Raw genomic sequence first — 25,481 nt, 5'->3', positions numbered from 1 at the left:
CAGCAGCAACTGCAACAGCAGCAGCGGCAGTGGCAGTGGCAGAGCCCGATTGACATGCCCCCATGAACCCATCAATCACTTCAAATGGTTGCAAACAAAACAACAAAAAACCCAAAAATGGTAAAGTGGAACTGGATCTGTGATCCTTTTTGTGTCCATACAGTTGTCACTGCAATCAGCGATGATGCTGCAATGACCAAGGGAGGAGGGGCCAAGCCAATGGAGTGGGAGAGCATGCAACAACTTTTTTAATGGCTGCCAGTATCTGTTTTAATACCCATTTCACTTACAGTTTGCCAAGGGTATATCAAAATTCAAGTATAACAGACAGCCATATGCAAATAACTAAAGAGACAAACTTTTACCAGCCAAAAAAGTGAACAATTTATATGACTAACTCTCAAATGACACAAAAATAAATATTTCTATTATGTGTTCTTTAATTTGAGTAGAAAACATTGTCAGTTATAGGCACGATTCTGATCAAGCTTATGAAAAGTTTCAATTAATTCAATTCAATTCAATTCATGTTATAAACTGCAAGAAGTAGCTAAACTATGAAAACCAAATGAAAGCTTTAAAGTCCTTTCACCGACTGGCAAAGATGAACTTGATTTATGAGCTTACCATTAAACTCTTGTACTTGCCGTAAAAGGTCAAATGATACCTCTTAAATTTGGGATAACTTTTTACCTTTTACTTGTGGATATTATTGCTTTATAGGCACTTCCGCAGACGCAGAGTTTCTTTTTCAATGCATCTGCTCCACTCTTGCTCTGAAAAGAGGAACAGATAAATCACTAACTAATTGTCCTTACTACTCTTTCCTAATTTAAAAACACAAATGCCGAATTTTGGAGCTACTTATTGTGTTTTCAAATGACATTTGCCTTACGGATCAATTATTAAACAATGGAAATTTCCAAAAATGATTTGAATAAACGATTATTTTCATTTCTATTTGATTAATCGTGATTATTAATCGCGAATCAAAAACTAACCATATGATTAAATAATCGGATAATAATTTTTATTTGCCATTACCAAAAGTTATGGGATATATTGAGTTGTCCATACTTAAGAAAGGCTTACATACTTTGTTTTTCTACCTCTTTAATATAGAGTTGACTGATTTGGTGACATCCATAGACATAATACTGCTCAATGGCCCATAATTTCGTTCAATACTTGATGATGATGTTAGCCACTCTCTCTCCCTCTTTGGTCATGCATCTTTACATTTTATTCTCTTTGAAAAGGTTTCGCGTGTTTTGTTTGTAAATTAATTAAAAGAGAATCTCAATCAATTTCTCGCACATTATCCCAACAGCTTAATCATGCCTTAATCACACCTTAATTGCTATACTTCATCAAGGGTATTTTCATTGCTGTTTTTTGTTCACTCTGGTTTTTTGCGTTTTATGTTTATTTTTTTGTTAAGCCTTTCGGTTAAATATTTTTTTCCCCTTTCGTTTCTGACATTTTTATCAAAATGCTTTTTGGATGGTGGCCCGCAAACAATGAAAATTATGAAAAGCAAAAATGAAATGACAAAAATGGAGGTTCAACCGAATGTTTATTGTATTTTTCAAGTGTTGACAGGACCCCAGGTATGCCTTTCTCTCTTTTGGTCCCAGTTTGGTTGTTCGTTGTTGTTTTTTATTTTTTATTTTTTATCAGAGGCAAGAAGTTTGGGTTTTTTTTTCTGTTTTGTATAGCAGCAGCAGCAGCAGCAGCAGCAGCAGCAATCATGCCATTCTGCTGCTGTCAATAAAAATGTACCCCCAAAACACAGAGCAAGGGGTTCGAGGAAGAAGGAGGAGCAGGAGCAGGAGAAAGACTGTCAACATTTTGCAGTTATTTTATCTCTGCTTTCAACCCACTCCACACAGCAGCATCACCATTGACCACCTCCGCTTGGCCAATGTGTCCCCAAACGACAATGTCATAAAAGTGCAGATGCAGGTTGCAGGTGCAGAAATGGGTTTTCCTTTTTTTTTTTTGTTTTCTATTTTTATTTTTATTTGTTTTTGGGGGGCATTTGACTTTTTGCTACACACACACAGGCACACACACTGGCAAATAGTCGTATATATAGAATACATTTCGACATACGCACTGTTGCATTTTAATTAAGGGCCAAAATAGATTTTTGCACTAAAAACACAGAAAAACCAATTAAACCAAAGCAACAGCAAAAATAGCATAAAGAGTGTGAATAAGAGAGAGAGAGAGAAAAGGAGGGAGAGAGATAGAGCAACCTAAAATAAAATGCAATTACAGGCAAATGGGGAAAACGGTGCCCACTAAATTAATAGCCAGACATCGCGGCGTATGCGTAATGTGAGATGAACGGGTTGGTTGGCAGGGGGTGGGGTGGTTGGTTGGAAACTGTGTCAGATTTGTACTCCTCTCTGCTACTTCTCCTCTCTCTTTCTCTCTCAGCAAGCATACCATCAACCTCCGTCCCGCTTTCTCCCCATTCCCTCTCTTGGTCCACATAAGCGCATACTTTTGTTAGGCCTCCATCGCCTAACCGCAACAAAGGGCCACACAATTTGCAGCGTTAATGTCCTGGCTTAGGGTTTTGTGCTGTGGCCTGGTCCCAGGACCTTGCAAGTAATTGCAATTGACGATGGGTAGCTATGGCAGCCACATTCAACCAACCTGCTACCTGGAACCTGCAACCTGCAAGCAGCAAGCATGCAACCAGCATCAAACCCATTCATAAATGCATTTAACGTGTCGCGGTGTCGGCTTAGGCCGAGGATCAGGTGAGGGAAACTAACAAGGAAACAATTACGCGTGCCAACTGAAATGAGGTAAGGTGCCAGTTGGTAATGCCAAAAGGAGGAGGGTGGGAGGGGGCCAGCAATGGCAGGGAGACATTTGGAAAGCGTAGAAACCGTAATGTAACGGGTCCGTGAGGTATCCGCAAAACACGCAGTACTATCTACTTAATGAGCAAATGAAGTCGATTAAAGGTGTGTGTCGTGGTCTACCTCTACACCCTCCCCCTCCCCTCTCATCAATTTTAACTTGCAACCCAACATTTTCCCTTTTTCTTAAATACTATAACTTGGCTGTGTGTGTGTGTGTGTGTGTGTGTGTGTGTTCGTGACATTCGCAAGTTGAAATATGAAAAATGTTTATTACTATTGGCCCTACGATACGAGTAGAGCTCAGCGCAAAATGTTATATATATGCTTAATGGATGGCATCTGGGGAGGATAATGCAAAATGCCATTGAATGTATGTGAATGTATATGTGAATGTGTGCGTGTGTGTGTGTGTGTGTGTGGCAGGGATATGCATAATGCAGGGATATAACTTAGTTAGGTTTTTCGCAGAGGCAACCAAAACAGGGAGTGCGGGAGCGCACTGAGAATACGCAAGAAGAGAAAGACAGCAAATTCAACTGTCATAATATGCAACATGCAATCGCTAAGGGAAAATATAGTTAAGTTTTCCAGTAAATGCCAACTATTTAAAAGATAAATATTGCAAAAAATTAAAATGAAACTCTATATTTTCACATAAACACAATTCTCTCCTTTCCCTGCTGCAAAATCTCTTGAAGACTCATTATTTTCTTAATTGGTTTAAGTAGAACATTTGTCATTTACATTTATGAAAAGTGGCTAAAATTTGATATTATGAAATCTTGCAGAAAAGTGCTTCAAGAAAATAGCTTTTTAGTCTCTCGAAATTCTTGAATATTCTTAGTAAATGAATCTATCTATCAAATCTTTTCCAAGGAAATTTAAACAAATTTTTGTGACTCGTTTTGTAGGGGAAATTGAAAAAATATATTTACCACTTTGAAGAATTCTTTAGAAAGGTAAAAATATCTGTCTGAAATCATAAAGAAATCAGTCTTTTAAAAAATGTTTTAAAAGATAAAAATATATTTAGAGTCTTGATTAATAGTTTTCATTCCATCATTGCAATAGCCTTGCAAAAAATTGAATGCAATTCATGTGACATTGCAGACATCTGGAATTTTTGTGGCAGCTAACACATTTTGTTTTACTCTCGATTCAAATATGTGTGTGTCTGTGTGTGTGTGTGTGTATAGAAGAAATATAATTTTGGTTTTCTTTGGTTTCATTTGATGAGCATTTCCATTTTGGTATATTTCTCTAAACATTGTTGAAGCCAATTTAATCTTGGCAGAAAAGGAAAAAGCGTAGAAAACATTTATGTGAGCTTAAATTATTTCTAATCAAATTGATCAATGGATAAGAAAAACTAGGCCATTTTTCCAGGCAATTTAGCAAAAACTTTTCTATGAGTTTGTTTCTGTCTATTTCTCTCTCTTTCTCTGTGTGTGTGTGTTTAATTGCAACTCCCTGTTGCAATTTAAAATGTTCACTTTTCGGACTTTAATTGTGCATTCTGGAGACTTGTATGGTCTCCGGTAAGCCTATTTGATTAAATGCGCCCAAAATCTAACTACCAAAAGAGAGAGAGAGAGAGAGGTGGGCACATTGCTTTAGACTAGAGTGGAATGAAGTGGTGGAGTAAAGTGGTTAAGAGGAGATGCAGATAGAGATAAATAGAGAGGGAGATAAAGGCCACAACTCATTTAACTGTCATGCACTAAATAACGGCACTGTAAATCTGCATGCCACATGTGCATTTGCCTGTATATATTTACGCATGTGTGTGTGTGTGTCTCTGTCCTCTCTCTCTATGTGTGTGTGTGTGTAGGAAGCTTATGTCCTTACATTATGTATAGACATGCATCAGTACACTGAAGCAAAAATTGCATAATTTACTGAACCAACCAAGACAAAAGCGGTTAGCCTTCATTCAACCATCTTTCAAGTCAGACATTAAATCTTTGCTATCAAGGAATCTATATTGTATATTAGTTTGCCCAAATTGTTTGTAATTTCACTTGTTGTTGGCTGTGCAACTAAACTAGAGCTTAAACTTAACCAAAGATATCTTGTGAAATGAATTTAAAGATTTATATGTACAATATATCTATTTAGGTTTATTTTATGTTTCGTTTTGTTTATTTGTTTTTGCCTTGGGGTGAATCTCGGCATTCTAGACTTTATCCTGTATGTCCAGTTCTTTTGTTGTAATTCTCAACTACTTTTAGCGTTGAGAAAGGGATCAGTGTGTTCAGTTTGCTAAGAATAGAATTTCTTAACTATATTGACATTATTTTTGAGCCAAGGTTACTTTTATAAAATCTTTACAATTTATTTAAAATATCTTACCACAAAAAAGTTACAAAATTGTGTTTTCAAAATAATTTTAGTGCGATAAAGACGCTAAACTTGTCACTTGTGGTATATCCAGATTATAATTTTTTTTGTTAATATTTTAAAAGAAAAAAAACAACAGAGTTGTCTTTTAATATCGCAAACTTGTTATTATTATAATTTATTATGGTTGTTCGTTATTTCTTATTTTGCTTTACCACAACTTGTAAGACTTATATACATAAACCAATTCATAGGAATTTTGGTTTCTTTTGAAATACAAACTTTCAGTCAGACGTTGCAAATTGTGAAGTTGATGTTTTGAAATTTTGTGCTTAGAAGTTATTAATATGATATATTTCATAAATTTTTTCAAGTGTAGACGTTCATAATGAGATGACATGACATATAATGAGGTGCACTAACTGCTCATGTCTGTGTCTGTCTCTGTGTGTGTGTTTGTGTGTGTGTGTGTGTGTGCATTTTGATGGCAGCGACTAATTGCACAGATGCCAACGATTCGAATTCAATTATTTAGGGAATTTCATTAATATGAAATTAGTTGAACGTGCCAAGGGCAACACTTAATGCAGCGGCAGCAAGACTCTTTAGTCTTGGTCTCTCTCACTCTATCTCTCTCTCTCGCTCTTTCTCTCTTTCTCTCTCTATCTCTCTCTATCTTACTCTCTCAAGGAGAATATATATTCATATGTATGTAGATATACTTTTTTGGTTGCCATAAATATTAAAGCGCCATATGAGTACGAATATCACGCATACCACATGTTGTCCGCAAGCTAACGAATGACCTGACACACAGGTAACAACAGGCAGAAAACTTTTTTGTTGTTCCTGGCATAAAGTTTGTTTTATGCAAGTTTTATTATTCTTGTTATTGTTGGTATTGTTGTTGTTGTTGGCTGTTGTTATTGTTGTTGTTGTTGTTTAAGCAAGCAGAAAGTAACAAGCAACAGCAGCAGCAACACACACGGCAGAAAAATCGAAGATGTCCAAGGCGGCTAACCGCCAAATGACCGCAACTGCAAGGATTGCCTTCTGTCCTTTTTCCTTTTTTTGCAAATTGCAATGTGTGTAAATTCACACACACACACACACACACAGAGTCACATTGCCCCTTTGCACACACACACACACACACACACCCGGATATAAAGTCAGACCCTGACAGACGACAGCGACCGTGTTGGTCATATTTAATGTGTGGCTCTTGCAACAACTGCTGCTCGTGCTGCTCGTGCTGCTGTTGCATCTCTTCCACCTTCTCTCGGCTGTTGCATTTTTTATGCACCCACATTTCCACAGCTGGCAGGCAGTTACGTTGCTTCTTTTTTTTTTGTTTTTGTTTTATTATTTTTGTTGTTGTTGTTTTTGTTGCACCCCCGTTGCAGGTGTCGGAGCTTGCACAAAATTTTGTGGCTTTGATTGGCCATTTTTTTTGCTTTTTGGGTTAAGTTTTTTTTCCCCCTTTTTTGGTGTTTTTTGGAGGCCCGGCATGGGGGTGGGCGGTGAAATTTTCGGTTTGACTGCAGTTTGAGCAAAAGTTATAAATGAAGTTTAGAGTGTTGGTGGGGCAGCTCATAAATATGTCAAATGCGGTTTGTTGCATTATGTGCCAAGCAAATCCTCAAGTAATTTTAACATGCTAAATAGATTCGTTGTATATATCTGAGTGAGTGTATATGTATTTTTAGGGGTATGCCAAACCCACACCATCATTCGTTTTCTTTTGCCCACTTTAACCAACAATCTGGCATTTTTATTTGCTTTTGCTATGCGGCAACACAAACGAAAAATGTAAATAATATAAAAATCGCATGATGTACTGAATGGAGAGCTGGAACCGAGACTGGAACTGGAACTGAAATGCTACCAAAATGTGTGGCACACACTCACACACACAGACACAACATAAAATAAAATAAAGGGCTGGGGAGGGGGCAAAGTGAAAAACAAAGAACATGTGAGGCAGGGGTAGCCACACATGGCAATGGTAGTAAAAACCAACAAATAAAAAGTGAACAAATAAAACTAAAGCAAAATAAAAGCAATGCGCGCTATTTACTAAAATTTTGCATATAAAATAGAAAATAAAAACCATAGAAAGAAAGAAAGAAAAAAAAAACAACAAAAATACCAGAAAATACAAATAAAACGAACAAAGGAAAGAAAAACTGAAAGAAAATAAATTTATATACTTTATTGCAATTTTATATACCGATTAGGCAAGCAAACAAATATTGTCTATATGTATATAATGCATCTGAGATCGGTTATTGGATTAGATTTAGCTCTCGATATGATAATAAGCCAACTATATAAGAGTGAAATGCACTCTAATCTGGGTTTAGAGGAATTTAAAAATCTTTAAGGCCCACATTTTCACACAATTTACAATAGAAGCTTCTATAAAACCCTTTTTTAAATAAAAAGAATCTAATCAATTACAGAAACTTGTTTCTTTTTTAAATATTTCCTATTCAAAGAACAATTTCAATATGCTTTAATGATAGAAAGTTCTAGTTAGTCGGATTCTAAATTGTGTTAAATCATGTTTATCACATTTAGCAAAAGATAATGTAATAGTTCAACAGTCATGGCTGTGGATTAAATTTCTAATATTAATAGAATGTAATAATACATATTGAACATTGTGGCATTTTGTTGATTTTGTTACAAAGAAGAAGGCAACAAGAGTAGAGAGAGAGAGTGAGAGAGAGAAAGAGGATGAAAATATTGCTAGGGTGTTTAGGTTTTATTTCATTCTTTTTTTTTGCTCTCTTGCTTCCACTGATATTCACCGACTTTGTATACTTTTGTGGTCGGTATATGTGTTTTTTTTTAGGCAAAACCACTAGTCTCCCTTCTTCTCCCTCTCTTCCCCGTCTTTCTCTCTGTCTTCCATTCCCCTATATATGGTTTGCGATTCGTTGGTTAGCAAATAAAATCTACTATCTACTGCAAAAACAAGAACCGAGAGTCGCATTGTTTACCGCAAAAGACGAACAATAAAAATTTACAACCAACCCCCCCTCTCTTTAACCTCCAACCACGAATTTCCCTCCTACTCCCCCCATTCCCCTACTATTGCCACTTTACCAAAAACGTAGGAAAAAACCTCACGAAGCGGCAAAATGAGCAGCGGCGGCAACCGAAAAAATACAGTAACAACAACAACAACAACGAAAACAACAAAAAGAGGAACTCAATAAATTGTCATGCAGTAAAATGTTGTAAAGAGGAAGCAAATCGTAAGCGACTTTGTTTTCCACACAGAACGAAAACGACAACACAAAAAAAAAAAGAAGAAGAAAAAACGACAAAAAGAAAAACTATAGCATACATAAAGGGGCGCACGTAAAATGCCAAGAAAGTAGCAAAAATGGCAAGTGGCAAGTGAAGAAGACGAGGGGAAGTGAAAGCGTGCCACGTGGCATGCAGATACCCAGGCTAAGCCCTCTCCGTCTCTCCTTCTCCCTCTACCGCTTCCTCTCTCTTTCTCTCTGACTCTCTCCCTATGGTTGTGAGCCTCTATGTGGCTCTGTGTGGCTGTGGCTGTGTCTGTGTCTGCATTGTCTGACCGAAAATCACATGTTCTGTTGTACCGGGAAGGATGTGATTTAAGTTGCAACTACACCAACAGCAACAACAACAACAACAACAACAGCAGCGACACCGCAGACCAAGTGACATTTTGGCATTTTGAACTTGCTTGCCTCGTCTACTAAATTTTTCATGCCTCCCATTTGCCTTCTTCATTCTCCATTCGTCCTTTTCTGCCTTTAAGACCACCTTCCTGTTTGCTGCTTGCGCGACACATAAACTTGCCTCTGCCTTGTAAATTAAGGCGGTTCGCTTTATTGGCCAACTTGTTGTTGTAGCTGTAGGTTTTTTTTTCTCTTTTTTGTTTGCCGTTAGCTGGCTTCATTTCGCTTTCACATAAATGGTTGCTTAGCGTGGCAGAATTTGCCCCCAAACCTCCTCCCATCTGACTTTCATTCAGCCAGCCTCAACCTTTTAAGTGTATTAATCCCTTTTTATATGCGCCAAAAACTGAATACCCACAACCAAACCCAACCAAACCAAAAACCAGAATATATGCTCTCGTTTCTCTTTCGTTTCTTGGAGGCTCGTTTTGTATACAAATTGCATTAAAGTTGCATAAGTGCACATGGTTTTAATATTTAATTTGGCAAAGTGCTTTCCAAACACCACCCCGAAAAAAAAGATCCAAAAAATCAGTACAGTACAAGAAATAATGTAACAAAAAAAAAGAGATCGCCAAAATTCAAAATTCTCATGATTCGAAGACTGGGTACCCTAAGTATTAGTTGGTTATTAAGAAACTGTATGAATTTTTAACTAGGCGGTTTTTTGGACAATTTTAATCTACATTAAGACTATTTTTTTAAAGTTTCCCAATTCATGGATCTATTCCATTTCTAATGTCAAATGTCTTTAATCTATTTCAAAGGAAATCAGTTAACAGTTAACACAATTTCCTTCAATTTGTGTTTGGTTCGGCACTTAAAGAAGAGCTTAATAAATGGTTAGATATGAGTATACAAGTTAATGGACTAGATATTGATCTGATATACCCAAAATGGAAAGGGTAGCACAATAATATTTGCTTTGCCTTTTCGTATTTGCTGCTGTTGCCACCGCCTGCTGACATCCACGCTTAATAATATCCTTTTTATACCATTTTTTTCTCTCTCTCTCTCTTTTTTTTTTTCTTCTCACTTGGAAAACAAAAGCGCAGCAGCATCGTCGTTGTCGTTGTCGTGATTTCGCCAGTTAAGCCCGTCCAGAGCCAGAGCAAGACTCCTCCGAGCAAATGGAGATAAAAATTTGCCCTAGCAAAAGCTGAAAGGAAGCGACAAAAACAAAAAAAAAAACACTAAAAACAGAAAACGAAAAAGCGAAAAAATAATGCAACTAAAACTAAGTAAAATAGAGAAATAGAAAATAAAAGCAAAGTGCAGCAAAAGTATTTACAAAGCGTTATCATGCTGTTGCTGCCCTCTGAACTCTGACCTCCGCCTTTTCGCCTTCGTACTTATTGCTACTGCTTCTGTTTCTGTCTACATCTTTGACTCCCCCTACTTCGTTTATCCTTCTCATTTTCCATTTTCATCTGTCTCTCAGACTCTGACTCTCTGACCAACACATTCGCTTGTTTATTTTTGCCGCTGGCATTCGCTTCTCTAATTTCTGATGCTTTGCAGTTTTTATATAGTTTAAATAAAAAGGCGCTTAAGCATGCGATAGAGTGTAATCGGAGAAGGCAAGGAAGTGGCAAGAAAGTGGGAGGGGGTGGGAGTTGGTGTTCGGAATTGTTAGATATATGTTAAGGGGCATATCTGTGCGACAGCTGCTGCTGCTGTTGCTGCTGTTCCTTCTGGCCATTTTGACAGTGAGACTCGTAATGAGAATATATGTGCAGCAAGAGAGAGAGAGAGAGAGAGACAGACCAAGAGTAAAGCGAGTAGAAAAATTTAATGTCTAATCTAGTTGATTAAATGAAATCCAATTTACTTTAAGCGATATGAAATAAAATTTGTCGTTTCTTTGGCTCTATCAATTGCTACATAAAGTAATAATTCAACTCATTTAACCTTGAAAATTCAGGATCCTCAAACTAAAAAGTGTCACAGTTAAAAAACTATTTTTCCAACTACATAAGTGATTATTATAATCACTTTACTTAATGTTCTACAGAACACTTACTAACTATAAAATTTGCCATATTATTTTAATGTCTTTCTTTTTTTTATAAATTAATCGATCTAGGATATAAAAGCTGGTTTAATAATCGCTGTAGACTTAGGGCAAAAATTATCAATACTTTTTTTGAATACTTTAATATGCGAATTAATCATTCTATTTATTCTATTCTAATCTTTTGCTTAAGTTAGTAGTTTGGGACTTACTTAACCCTTCGAGAGTTTTATTGAAATTCCTTCAAAATAGACGGAAAGTAGAACAGTTTCTATAATTTGATTATCAATCTACCAGTTTTCTCAAGTATTCATTATAACTTTCTTACATCAATAAAATCAATAAAGAAGAATGTTTATTCCTGCAGAACTTACAAATTGACAACCAAATCCACTTGGGAACCTAAACATTTAACATTCTTAACAAATTGTTGATAAGATGCGCTCGGTTATATACGAATGCTTAACCCATAAGTTGGCTTATGCTTACATAAGCAAATTATTTGCATCACACAAATTTTAGCAATTTCAAACTCCCACTTAAACCCAACCTCAATCATCTGAATTAATTGCGATAATAATTAAGCACTTGACACGTACAAAACAATGATCCATATCAATGTAAACTTAAATTGACTAGTTTCCTTTCCTTTCAAGGCAAAAAGTAGAAGCTTTTAAAAATATATATTGAAATAGGCTTGTTATGGAAATCATGAAATTGCCGCAGTATTTCGTTTCACAATTCTATGGCAAACATTTATAAATTTCACAAAAATAAAAGAATTTCTCTTCTTCAAGTTCTCAAATTGACTTTAAACTATGTTTGTATATATATATGTATATACATTCCATCACAAATTGACCTGAATGCATATTTATTGTCTGTCTTTATTCGAAAAGTTGGCAATTTAAGCAATGGAATATTGGAACTTGTTAATGCTTTCGCTGGGTTGAAAGTGGTTAGCGTTGCCGGTTGTGGGTGGTTGCTAATTTTTCGCTGAAAAAGGCGGCAAATGAATGAGCGCCAAGACGCATTGCCATGCAAATTGAGGCAAATTTCAAGGCAATTAACTCGTAAATTACAAATTTCAGTATATCCGGCCATGCGACTGCCTGCTGCCTGCTGCGAGCGGCGTGCGGCGTGCTGCCTGTTTAAAACTCATCTAGCTCGTCTAGGTTTTCTTCTTTGGTCTGGTTTGGTTTGGGTTCTCTATTTACCTACTACTACTACTACGACTACTATTTTGGTCCCTCATCTGCTAATTCCCATTTGTTATTTACGAGTTTTGGGCATCATTTTCTGCTTTTGCTTTTGGTTTTGTGTGTTTCTGTTCTTTCTATGGGTGTGTGTGTGTGTTTTTTGTCTTTTTTTTTGTTGGTTTTGGCAAAATTTTAAGGCTTTTGTCGTCAAGTGGGCGGTGGGTGGGTTGGTGAGGTGCAGAGACATTAAAACTAGCTGAGCATTTTTATAACTCAATTAAAGAGAGCTAAGGAGCTTGGGCAAGAGCAGAGAGCCAATTAAAATGAACAGACGACAGGCCAGCTGATTAACCTTGTCTATGCGGGTGTGTGTGTGTGTGTGTGTGTGTATGTGTGTTTGTGTTTGTAAGGCGACGCCTGCAAGTATGCAAGACCAAGCCCAAGTGACCGTCGCCAGGTCACGTCGTTGTTGTCGTTGTCGTCGCCAGCGTAATGGTAATTGTGATTGTATTTGTGCAAGTGCAGCAGCAGCAGCAGCAACTGACGTCATTGCTCACACACACACATATACATACATACACTCTCCAAATGCCACGCCCCCTCCTCGCCCTCCACATTGCATACACTAAGGTGGAAGGTGGGCGGGTTGCCACGGTAATTGTGTGCGCTGGCTCTACGCTTCGGTTGGCAATATTGTTATGACCAAAAACCAGGTCACAAAGGACTTCCTCCTGCCGCCTGCTAAAAAAGCCATTCCTCTCCCCACCCCCTCCCACTCACGCCCCTGCTGCTGCTGTTGTTATCGCCTTTCTTTATTTTTTTTTTTTTGCTTCTTGGCCTCAGCATTTCAGCGTGAACGCGCGCATATTTTATTTGATTTATTTATAAAAACGCATAATTTAGTAAAAGCGCCAAAGAAGAGAATTTCAATGCAAAGACGCCCGAAAGAAAGAAAGAGAGAGTGAGGGCAGGATGTGGAGGGGGGGATGGTAAAAAGAAAACGTTGAAGAAATCCTTTGGCCAGTTGCAGGATTTTTTCTTTCTCCCTCTCTCTCTGTCTTTTTCTTAGACTTTTTGCTATTTTGCATTTAATATTTATGCTATTTTTCTCTCTCTTTCTCTCTTTCTGTCTCTCATTTCTCATTTTATTTTCTCATTCTCTCTTGCAGGGGCATGCATCAAATTCCAAACTCAACGCTGCTGCGACTTGTCGACTTGACTATGCTACAATCCCTGACCAGGCCCAGTCATGGCTGCTGCTCAATCTGAATAATTAATGCAGTTTTGGTAAGTGCATTTGCCCAAGAGTTTTCCCAGAGTTTAGTTTAAGTTCAAGAAAGACAGACTGCCTGACTGACTGCCCGACTGACTGCCCGACTGACTGCCCGAATGACTGACTGATGGATAGACGCTTAGACAAACTTAGATATACGGGGAACAAAACGGAGTAGAAACATTCACCAGATAGATAGATGGTTACATAGATGCTTGGATTACGATTGTAAGTTAGCAAGAGAAAAGAGAGAAATACCAAGAAGTTGAGCAACAACATAACTCAAATCGCTGGCCATTTAATTTAAATTCTTCACTTTGAACCAAGCAAGCGCATGCCAAAAGCCTGACAAATGAAGTGTTCAAAATGCTTCAGTGGGCGTGGACCAATCCCATACCAACCATCCGCACCCGCATCCGCACCGGCACCCGCACCGCATCCCAAATGGCTCATGCATAAACCAATAAGTGACATTTTTTGCTTTCTACGCTCAGAGCGTTCGCTCAGAATCTTATACGTACATATATATATATACATATAGATGTATAGGTATATAGTTTTTTATTCAGCTTAAGCTTGAGTTTCAGGCTCGTTCAGCAAGCGTTTACGCGCCCCGGATGCGGAAATTGTACAACAACAATGGCAACAAAATGGCTGAGCAACATACAAAAAAGAAGAAGAAAAAAATGGCGTTAACAGCACCCACACACACACACACACACACATACATGGACACGCACTCACACTCAAAGTGGCACACACAATATTGTGTCCACTATTTTCACACATTTGTATGGCTTGTCAGGCAGGTTGGCTTAAGGATACTAAAGCTGAACGCACGGGCGGGGTAGATAGCCATTATTTTAGGTCACTTTTTTTTTTTTTTTGTCTTGGCCATCGCTACACACATATATTGGCTCGCTCCATCTCTTTTGCTCCCTATGCCTCAATTGGGTCTCAACAATGTGGCTTGCGGTTCGTTTAACGATTACCCAACATTGGCCACACATAATCCCAGATATCTTTAAACCCATTAAACCCTTTAGTTTATCGACTGACTTTAACAAATGAAAAAGTTAAACATACATTTAACAATTTATGTGCTTAATTTTGGTTTTTTCAAATCTAGACTTTAAATTTTATTTAAAAGTTAGGCATCTTTTTTTTTACTTTTCTCTCTATTGAAGATATAATTGAGATAAAAGTTTTTGCCATTTCCGAAAATTCAATATTTTAAAAAACCAATTTCATTCTAGAATATCGTATTTCAGGAATCAATTTATAACTAGAAGTAGAATAACTTAGTTAGGGTATCCAATAATCCGTTGTATATAGTTGTTTTTGTTGTTGTTGTCACCGATGCTGCTGTTGTTGTTGTTGCTGCTGTTGTTCTGTGTGTTGCGTGTTATTTATGTATGCGTTTACTTGCTTTATCTTAATGCTGTCTTGATACAACATTTTCATCGTTGTCGTTGTCGTCGTCGCTGTCGTCGTTGTTGTTGTTGTTGTTGTCGTTGTCGTTGCTTAAGTCTTGGATTGTTGTTGTTGTTGTTGTACATTGCTTATTGCTCTTGTTGTTGTTGTTATCGCACTGCTTATCCTTATCCACAACATCGTGCTTGTAGCTCGTTTTTCGTACTCTTCTTTAACCTCCTCCATTTTCATGTCGTCTTCATCTTCATCTTTGCCTTTGGCCCTTCTCCACTTTTTCCAGTGGTCGATGGGTTGGCTGGTTGGTTGGCTGGCTTTCGGTTCGTCGTTTGTTTTGTCATTCAATTCAATGAGGCTAATGTCCGTTGAGTTTTGCACCGCACCTACAGTTCGTGTTGCTGCTGCTGCTGCTCTGTCTGGTCTTGGTCTTGGTGTGGTCTCTCTCTTCTCTCTCTCTCTCTCTCTCTATCTTTCGCTCTCTCTCACTTTTTAGCTAGGTTGGCCTGGGCTCTTCTGCGTCCATTGCTTCCATGCTGTTGTTGAAGTGCCATTAAGTTTAGTTGTCACTTAGCCTCTTTTGCTTTTATATGCCCCGTTGTCCGTTTGTCCATTTTGTTGGTTGTCGTCTGCTGCCGACCATTTTCTGTTTTGCTGTTGCTGTTGTTGTTATCCTTTTGGCTTGAATGTCTTAAGCCGCCTAATGCCATGGCCATAAAAAGTCCAACTAATGCTTTAAAGTGTGACACACAAACACGGCAACACCAAGAGTGACAGAGATGTGTCCAAGAGTAAGTAAGAAAGAGAGAGAGGGGAACAGCAGAAAACGACAATGAGAGCAAACAAAATGAGGCCAAAAATCAAATAAAAATTAATTCCAAGTTGTAGCTTAAAACTAAGAAACAAGTCAATTCAACAAAAGATCTAACAAAATCTATCAATTTTAAAAGTCATCGGTTAAAGAAAACTTTTCAGTCACATTGGTTTCTAAGAATTAGGAGTTGATCTAATAACTAAAGAGTTTATTTCAGTCATACATTAAAGCATTATTTTAAACTAAAACTACCATTTGTTATTCCATTTTCAAGATTAAAATTCCCTTTTGAAATATGATATATATATTTTATGAGTTATATTTAAAGATATTTAGTTCTTTTTTTTCTTGTTGGCTAAGGGAGATAATCCGGCTTTATATTCCGTGAACATTCGCAATAGCTGCTTTAGCCAAAAAATATTTTAGTTGAGAAAACAGCCAAATGGCCAACACTCTGCATCCTCCCACCATCTCTCTCCCTCTGTCTATGTGAGTTTTTCTTGCCGTCTGTGACTCTTGTTCAATGTCTATGGTTAGGTTTTTCTTTTTATATTTTTGTCATCTTGGCCGCTTGTCTTCTCTCTTATCGCATTGCTTTTTATCGATCGTTTTGCGTGTAGTCGTTGGTCGTTGTCTTTTGTCGTTTGTCTGTTTGATTTTCAGCTTTAAACGAGTCCATCGTCATCGTCAGAGACTTTACTCCTTTTTATTTTTGTTTTTTTTTGTCTTTTTGGTTTTATTTTGATTTTTTATACGCTGCTGTTTCTGGCCAGAAGAGGCCAGAGAATACAGTTCGACTGGCTAGGCCGGGCCAGGCCGGGCCAGGCCAGGCCAGGGCAGAGCAGGCCAGGGAAATTGCGTGTTAATTTTCACACAAACACAGAGAAACGAGGCTGAAAGGAAAAGCGACGGTGGCAGCGGCAACGCCAGCAGAGAGACGTCGTCCTCGTCGCATTTTGGTGCTTTGCGGTTTTTGTTTTTCGTTTTTCCTCGCAGAGGAAGAGCACTGAACACAGAACCGGAGAAGAAGAGCAGACCAGAGGAGAGAAGTGTGTTGCTGCTGCTGCTGCTGCTGTTTGGTGTGGCTTTTGTTTAAATATTTGCATTTTTATTGTTGTAGTCGAGGTTTTTGTTCGTTGCTCGCTCTCCTTTGCTTCATTAGCCAGTTGGCCGCAATTGCTGTTGACACAGGCTTTTTGGCTATATCCTTTTGATATCCATCGCATTCCCATTCTCATTTCCATACCCATTGCCATTCCCATAGCCATCCTCATCCATATACTCATACTCATGCACGGTTCATTCCATTCCTTTCCATGCCCAGCCAATTGTGGGCAAAAGTTCATCTAAATTAAGTGCAAACCATTTTCAATTAACTTTCGGCGCAAAACTTGCAACTCACAAAAATGCAAAAACTTTTCCGTGCACCAAAACAACAACAACAACAATGAGCTCACACACACATAGACAAAAAAAAAAAAGGAAGAAGAAATGTTGCAAGAAAAAAACAAAAACTTTTCACTTGTAAATGCCTTTGTTGCCGATGAATTTTCATTACGTTGCAAAATATTTTCTTTCAATTCTTTACACATTTTTTCCTCCAAGTTTTTGTTGTTACATACACGTAGATACTCTCACAAATTGAGCATATTTCCTATGATATGCCTTTTGTGAAATAAAGTTGTGGAAATGAGTCAAAGATTAAAGGCCACAAAATCCTGTTAAAGAGTTTCATCAAATGCTTACAAAGTATAAAGTCCTGGCCAAGGGTATGAAATAGTCGTTATTATTGCTTTAGATTTTATTCGTGTGTTTTGTGATTTGTTTTATGTTAACAAGCCGTTGGCTCGTATTTGTTGTTGAACAAACTACCAAAACAACAGCAGAATCGAAAACAAACTTAACTGCAAAACATATCAAACTAGCTAACAAATACGTAAAACAAGACGCTAAAAGCATAATTTATAAGAGCATAGTTTGAACTTCAATACAATTTTGCCACTTTAATGAATGGAAACAAATGCATTTAAAATTCCAAAAGCAAAGCAACAACAACAACAACTACAATAGCAAAAACTCTTTGCGAATAAACAAATAGTGGGCTGGGTTTTTGATGGGACGAGGGGTTTGCCGAAGGGGGTAAGCGGATTGCTTGTGCAAATTTCAAGTTGTCAATTTATGATTATGGCACCTCATGAAGCAAACCAAATTTTATGGCTGGTGGGGGGGCAGAGGTATAGATGTTCAGTTAGGATGAGGCCGAGGGGAAGGAGCTGCTCGGGTGGTGCCATGGTCTATGTTAGTGGCAGTGGCAGTGGCAACGTTCTTGCTTGCTGCCAGAGAGAGGCAAAATGTAAATTATATTGTACAACGTCGACGAAATGAAACTCAAGCGTATAACAAGCAAATTGCATGTGCGGCAGGGAGGAGAAGGCCTGAAGAGGTTAGATGAGAGAGAGCGAGAGGGAGGGAGAAAGAGAGAGCAAGCGAAGCTAAGTTCGAGTGCGGCTGCCAATTTTAAACTTGGCTTTTATTATTGTTGTTGTAGTTGCGGTAGCTGTGCTAGCTTGTTACATTTAACGCTTTTTAACGCCGAATTGACTCACTCACACACACACACACACACACACACACACACACACGCAGGCAGAGTTACATTAGCAAACACACATACACACACTTGCCCATGTCCTGCCTGTTATGCAAATGAGAATCGCGATTCGCTCTTACTCCTGCAATCAAATATTACGTATACGACTCCAAGTACAGGCAAGTCAATGCCATTGACTCGTCGTCTATAAAGTGGAGTTGAGTTTGAACTTTTTGGTATTGAAGTTGAAGTTGGATGGGTCTGAAAGCTTTAGAGCAAAGTAAACTGTCAATTTGAAGTTGTTGTTAGCTGTTGTTGTACAATTCCATTTTACAGTCCCATTATTGCCTGTTGAAAAGGTATATTGAATTACGACTAAGCTGACTACAGAGAGCCAAAATGATTTTCAATTGACACCAAAAAAAAAAACACACAATAATAGATACAGCTTAAAGTAGTTTTAACTGTTAGTTACTTTCAAAGTCTCAATTCAACTTAAATTTAGATATAAATTTTATTTTGCTTTTCTGTTAACATTTTGTAAATTAAAATTTCTTGAAGCTTTTTCCAAATAAAGCAAAGAAATTTTTAATCAAGGGCTTTTCGAAGTAATTTACAACTCTTTGTATGAATTATTTAAAGATGAAAATGTAATTTTCCTTGTATTCTTTAATATTGGCTTATTTAAAGATAAACTTGTTTAACAATTTTAACATTCTTAAATCAAGAGCTTTTATGTTGGTTGAACAAAAGTCGTTAGCAAATTGTTAAATAAAATAGTTCTCTTTTTAACTTTCTCATTACTCGTCAAAGATAGATAAAGAGAGAGAGAGAGAGAGAGGGGGAGATAGAGGGAGTGGGAATAAAGTTCTTATATTATCTCTCCCATGGCTTAAATTAAAATGAAATTTGCCTTTTATAGTGCTGTCTGAATATTGAAATGAACTGCCAAACGAGAAGGTGGCTCTTTTATGACCTGCTATATACTTAAATACATAGTTATTCTTAGTAGTATGTAGTAGTAGTAGTTCAAAGGGTAATATCATAGTCAGCTATGGCCAAGAGCAGCCTTCTACTACAACTGCTACTACTATTAGTTGTTGTTGTTATTGGTGTTTTGTGTGTATTTGTGCTTGTTATTGTTTTTTGCCTCGTTTCATTTTTTGTTTTTGGTATTGTATTTTGTATTTTTGTTGGCTTGGTTTGGTTGTTATTTTGGTGTTTTTGTTTTTGGCAGCGGAAATGTATATGAGTCGTGAGCTTCTACATACCAGAGGCAAATCGCCTGCTAGTCGTTTGGTATTCGTTTTGCAGTTCCAAGTGCCATGTGTGGATTGGTAGGTAGGCTAGGTACATATGGATGGATGGATGGATGGATGGTTGGATGTATGAGCGGGGAGGTGGGTGGGTGGGTTGGCATACAACGACAACGACCACACAACTAGACGGGACGTTTGGCGAAGTGGAAGGAGGCATAAAATTTGATTGTGATTGAAAAGTGTAGCCTACTTTCGGGCGGTCGCATATAAAATGCATGTAATCAAGCGAAATGGCAACGAGCAGGCCAAATGAGGAGGCCAAAACGAGACAGACATATGGGAACAAGTGAGACAGAGCGAGTGTGAAAGGGTGGGAAACAGGGACAGAGCGAAATAGGCGGAATGGAAATGCATTTGCATACTGCCACGCCCATTGGCTATACACAATAATTGAAATTTGATTTGATTTGATTTGATTTGATTAGATTAGTTTCGATATGGCGGTCATTTTAGCCTATCCACCATTGCAGTGCTGCTCTAGTTATTTGCTAAATTAATATCAATTTTAGTTTCAATTTCGTTGGATCGTTGAATTTGCTTTAAATTTCTTATATAATTAAGTCACCGACTACGTTAAAGGAAAGTCAGTTAATCATACAAAAATTGAATCATTTATAATTGAACTATTTGGTTTTTCATAATTGAAATTTTACGCAGACAATTCAATATTAATTATAAGCTGTAAAATGGAATAAAAGTCCAAGGCAGAGATATCGAGAGAAAGAGAGAGAGAGAGAGACACAAAAAGTAAGAGAAAAAGATGGATAAATGAAGGCAAAGAAAAGAAACCAAATGAGTCGAAAATATCCTAGGGGCATGTGAAAAATTTAATTAAGTAACTTATTGTTATTTATAATATTATTTGCACTCCTTTCATTCTGCCACACACGCACACACACACACACATACTTATACAAATAACTCGCAGCATATTTTGCTCTTTCTCTTGCCTTTTTTGTTTTTTTTTTTTTTCCTTTCTTTTGTACTTTTGTCATTGGCAATAATTAAATCAATATTAAATATTTGTGGCTATAAAAAAGAATTCCAATCATACAGAGCAACAAAAACTAGTTGTAGATACAAGAGATGAACTGGTAAGGGGGAGACCAGGGGAGAAAAATGTAGGAAATTATTGAATATTTGCTCACTTTAATGGGGCCAGCATATTGATAAATATTGAAAGCCCGAGAGGAAGGAAAGTTTGGTCAGAGACGAGGTATTGGTAAATAAATGAAAAATGTGCTGCATTTTCCTCACCTTTTCTCTCTGAAGTTGTTTTTTTTTTCTTTCGCTTTTTGTGTTGGTGTTCCCTTCTCATTTTTGTGTGGAAAAAGAATGCAAAGCCAACAAAAACAACACACACACACACACAAAAGAAAGAATGAAAGAAAAATCGCAAGAAGTGGCAAGGAAAATAAAAAAGGAAGCCAACGCACAAATATTGGCTTGGCATTTTTCGTATGAATTATGACTAGCAATGGCATAGGGCCTGGGCCAAAAAGGAGAAGAAATTCTGCGACTAAGGGGATTGGCCAGGGCATCGCTGGCAGTGGGGAGAGGGGGGACAGTGGCGCAGATTGCCAAGTGCCAAAGGAATTCTCCTTCCAAGAGGGTCCAGTCAATTCGTGGTTGTGCCGTAGTGCCAAAGCTTGAAAAGGTAAAAGATGGAAATGGTTATAAGCGGAAATGGCAACTGATATCTGAACAAATAGTTTTTTTTTTCCCTTTGCTACATTTTGTTTTTTTTCGCTTTTAACTTTGTTCTCTTCGAGGTGTTTTTGGGTGATGGAGGAGGGAGGGGATGGCACTGATATTAGCATATGCTAAAAAATGTGTCAGATAATAATGAAGAAGAAGAAGAAAGAGATAAAAGCAGAGAAAACCAGCGCCATAACGGAATAGCTAATAAACTGAAAAGGTAATGTCGGGAAAGAGATTTAAGATAGAAGACCAAAACATACAAAACGAAGACAATTTAAGCTTTTATTTGCCCATAACTTGAATAAACTTTTTCAGTTCAATAAATTCTTGGTAAAATGATATTCAAATTTTATTACCATTACATATGAATATCCATAGCAATTTAATGAAAAATTCAAGAACGTTAACTTCAATCTCTTTAATTTCGAATTGATGGTTTAATATAATTGAAAGATGCAAAAATTTGGTAAAGGAATAACTCAAAAATGGCAAAACCAATGCGTAGTAAAAATGATTTGAATAGATATTAAAATTTGCTTCGATACTTAATCTTAGAGATTTAGGGTTTATTAATTTTGATTTTAGCACGATCTAATTGAGCAATTGAGAAGGCAAAACTATACATGTGATAACTGGCCAATCAATCGATGGTTTTTATTTTGGTTTTTTGCATAAAAATAATATTTACAATGATTGAAATTCATGTTGGTTATTTCTATGGATTCCGTAAGGTATAACATTTCGATATGCATATGTATGTATGTACATACGGCAAAGATAAAAACATTTGAATTTATTTTATTTATCAAATGAATATAGCCACACAGACACAGGGCACATCGCCCGGTCCCCCCTCTTCCCACAGAGCGTCTTCCTCTTCTCTCTGAAGCCTTACATTCCTCTATATGCTGAGGACTTTCAATGCTGCTGCTGCTGCTGCTGCTGCTTTTGGCCCTGCCCTGGCTTGGCCTTCTTGGATTCGCTTTCTTTTGGCTCCTATGGCAATTGTTGTTGCTGGTTTTTCCTTTACTGACAACATAATAATAAGTTTTCTCCATTCCTTTACCTTCACCGTTTTTGCCCCTTCGAACCAACTCTCTACTGTCCTCTCCTTTGCTCTCCTCTCGTTCCTCTATTCTCTTCCCCTCTCTATGTTGCTCTCTTTCAAAGGCCAAGCTGCAGTTTATTGTTGGTGTTGTTGTGGCTGAGCACAAAAGTTTTGTAGAAAAATATTATGCACGCACATGGCAGACAAGGAAACTGGAACTGGCCCCATAACTGCGTGTATGGGTGAGTGTATGGGTGAGTGTGTGTGTGTGTGTTGGTGTATATAACCTTATTCTCCTTTCGCGTGGACTTCTCTCCTCTTTATGACGCTTTATGGCGGCCGCCAACTGTGTTTTTGCACTCATCGTGTCCTTACACACACTTTAAATTATTTATTTTTACACTTTTGCTGTAACACATTTTAAGTTTTTGGCCTCCACCAACACCAACACCAAGAAGAACCAACAACAACAACAACAAACGGCAGGCAGCAAGCAGAGACCGCTCTTTATATTTGCACATGTTCGGCCTCTGCTTCTGCCTCTGCCTCTGCCTCCGCCTCTGCCTCTGACTCTGCTCCGAAAAACGTCCCAAATAGCCCGTCACTAACCCAACAACCCACCAAAACCCACCCAACAACGCCAGCCCCCCTTCTCTACCTATGGCTCCCCCGTTGCCGCCTACTGGCTTTTCTTTTTCACAAACTTGTAAATTATTTGCCTTTTGCCTTATTCCTTACACATACGCGCACAAATTGTCTTGAGTTTATGTGTTAAACTTTACATCCCCTTGGCCCATTGTATTTATGTGTGTGTGTGTGTGTGCGTGGGTATATATATGAGTTTGTGCCTGCATGGCATGTAAATGATATGTTCCCTTTGGCCACATCCAACGTCAGCAGATGAGGACAGCGATGACGAAGAAGAAGAGGCTTCTGGACGAGGACAAAGTCGAAGACGAAGACGAAGACCAAGACGAGGACGTTGAGGATGATGACGATGACGACGTTTCCTTTTATTGCTTGCCCGCCATGCTTTGTTCAGCTGTCGTTGCCGTTAAACAAATGAACAACATAAATAATTGCAAAAATACACACACACACACACACCCATTCACACAGACATGCAAATTGAAAATCGCAGCACATACTTTAAGGCGTTTTCTCCCCCATCTTTCTCTACCCCCTCCCGTCTACCCACTCTTGTTAACCCAAAAATCATTGGAATTGAGATTAATAGTCACTGATTTCTATATAGTCTTCGCTTTCCCACCCCCCTCTTAAGACGCCTTTGCTTCACGCGCTACGCTATTTGCCTTTATCCTCTCCATCAATAATTTAACGAAGATTCTCAAGAGCAAAGCTTAGCCAATCGCCAATCGAGACTGGAGAATCGCCAATCACCAATCACCACTCGACACTAATTGCTACTGAACACCATCGACAAGCATAGCAAGGCAGTTAGCAATAAGCTCTTCTGACCTGGCAAGGGCCAGGCACTCAGGATGTTGTTGTTGTTGCTGTTGTTGTTATTGTCATTGTTGTTTGTATTTGCTTCTCTGATAACAACAAGCCGCAATCCAAAATCAAAGCCCCATTCCGTTGCGGTTATCTAATTGCACACAAAATACAAATGCGATTACATTAAGTACCTTGTACTTGCACCTACACATATTCCAATACCAGAAATAAAACAACAGAGATAGATAGATGGATAGATAGATAGATATATGTATATTTAGAAATATATAGATAGAGAGTGAGTGAGAGGCAGATAGTGTGTGCGTGAGAGATTACAAATTGTTGTTTAGTTGATCTTGCTAAAGGCGAAAACCTTGCTTTTACTTTTCATTAATTGCCTTGTCTGATATGATAAGTATGTACATATTGCTAGCTAATTCTATTTTTAAATTAAATGTCAAACGATTAATCGTGCTTGATAGCTGACTACGAGTAAAGTACGCCAAAAACCAAAATAACCAAACCGTAATCAAATTGATTTCTGATTACATTAAGCATAAATAAACTAACTTATTTTGGTTATGACTGGGAATAAAAAAGACTTTAAACTTTACCAATTACATAACGAACATAAATCACCAAATCGCATACTTTTTTCCAATAGAAGTGATTTTTGGAATATAAATTAGAAATTTTAGGATCCTTGGATTTTTAAACTTTGGTATTATAAGCTTATCTTGACAATGAAAATTCACTATTTATATAAAAAGCACATAATTTTTTCTTTCTTATTTTCTTTTTTTGTATTTCTAATTTCTATAAAATGATAATAATCCATAAAATCTGAAAAATACAGTTTTTTCAATGTTCGTCTTCGATTCAAAAATAAATGCACAATATCTAAATTGGTGACTCCTTTATAACTTGTTATGCTTGATTCGTTTTCAAATTATTTATCTTATTTTACGAAATGTTTAATTCCAAAAAGTTTTGTAAATTGAAACGACTTACGTTTGAAAACGAAAACAAATAATTTCATGATCTTTACTCTAGTCAATATAGTGTTTAGGTTTTCCTAAGATTTGCTTCAGTTTTGGCCCTAAACTCAAGTAATATGTATTTGCTTATAAATGAAAGTTAAAACTGGAATCATATTATCAGTATTTGCCATCTGGGCTAATCTACTGTAATAGGTATTAATTTGAATATTTGAAAATGCTTTAGTAAGACGATTTCATTTGTATGTTTATCTGCCCACATATTACTGTAGAGATTTATCTAATTTGATATGGAAAGAGTATTTCTATTTAATTAATTAACATTTAAAGTGACTTGCATTTCAATTTTTGTCAGTTGGCATACCTCGTGTACCTCGTATTCCCATGAAGGAAGGGAGATTGATTCAATGCCAGGTATCTTAAAGTCGATGCCTATCTATGTATCTGCATTACAAATGATTGTTGTTGTTTCTGCTGCTGCTGCTGTTATTGTTGTTATTGTATTTCTTTCTCATTTGAGTTATTTCCATTGTTTTGTTTTTGTTGTCTTTAATAGTCGGATCAAGTCGTAAGCATATCAATAACACCGACTCCAGTCTGGCAGGTTTTTTTTACAGGTTAACCCTCAACGCTCTCCCCAATAAGTCGATGTGTGTGTGAGTGTTTGTTCGTTAGAGAGCTCTCTCCACCTGATG

The 25,481-nt window shown here is 37.4% G+C and overlaps 1 long non-coding RNA gene across 1 annotated transcript in view; it reads left to right on the top strand.

Moving 5' to 3' along the window:
* Positions 1–25,481, top strand: part of LOC26529406 — a 63,785-nt gene that overhangs the window by 29,230 nt on the left and 9,074 nt on the right. The window contains exon 3 of the long non-coding RNA XR_001450587.3: positions 13,327–13,444. This is a non-coding gene — a long non-coding RNA (uncharacterized LOC26529406). The remainder of the gene's footprint in view (positions 1–13,326; positions 13,445–25,481) is intronic.

Source organism: Drosophila willistoni, assembly GCF_018902025.1.
Source record: "Drosophila willistoni isolate 14030-0811.24 chromosome XR unlocalized genomic scaffold, UCI_dwil_1.1 Seg144, whole genome shotgun sequence".
NCBI classification, from domain to species: domain Eukaryota; kingdom Metazoa; phylum Arthropoda; class Insecta; order Diptera; family Drosophilidae; genus Drosophila; species Drosophila willistoni.
The sequence above is the reverse complement of the archived record's forward strand: the minus strand, read 5'-3'. Positions and strand labels throughout refer to the sequence as shown.